Below are 525 nucleotides of genomic sequence, written 5' to 3'. Positions count from 1 at the left end.
GCACGCACATGCACATGCACGCACCCGCACACAATGCGCACGCATGCACCCGCACACACACACGTGCACATGCACACATACACACGCTTGTGCACACATGCACATGCACGCACGCACACACTCATGAACACGCACGCACATGCACGCACCCGCACACAATGCGCACGCACGCACCCGCACGCACACACGGTCACATGCACACACATGCTTGTACACACATCCACGTGCACGCACATGCACGCACACACACCCGCACGTGCAGTACCCACAGGCACGCACATACACGCACGCATGTACACGCGCACACGCACATGCACTCACTCTCACGGACAGGCATGCAAACGCACGCACACGCACGCACTCGCACGCACGCACACGCAGACACATGCACGCACGCACACGCATGCGGGCACACACGCATGCACACGCATGCATGCAGACGCATACACACGCACATGCATGCACTCACGCGCAGGGACACATGCACGCACGCACACACATGCACTCGCACGCACGCACACACAC

General features: G+C 61.0%; 1 protein-coding gene across 1 annotated transcript in view; it reads right to left on the bottom strand.

Moving 5' to 3' along the window:
* The window catches only part of FGD5 (FYVE, RhoGEF and PH domain containing 5), a gene marked incomplete at its 5' end in the record, with an annotated part of 119,532 nt that overhangs the window by 38,178 nt on the left and 80,829 nt on the right, over positions 1 to 525 (bottom strand). The gene's annotated exons all lie outside the window — the stretch shown is intronic.

Source organism: Propithecus coquereli, unplaced genomic scaffold (genome assembly GCF_000956105.1).
Source record: "Propithecus coquereli isolate 6110/MARCELLA unplaced genomic scaffold, Pcoq_1.0 Scaffold525, whole genome shotgun sequence".
In the NCBI taxonomy this organism is placed as follows: domain Eukaryota; kingdom Metazoa; phylum Chordata; class Mammalia; order Primates; family Indriidae; genus Propithecus; species Propithecus coquereli.
This window is presented reverse-complemented; position numbering and strand designations above follow the sequence as displayed.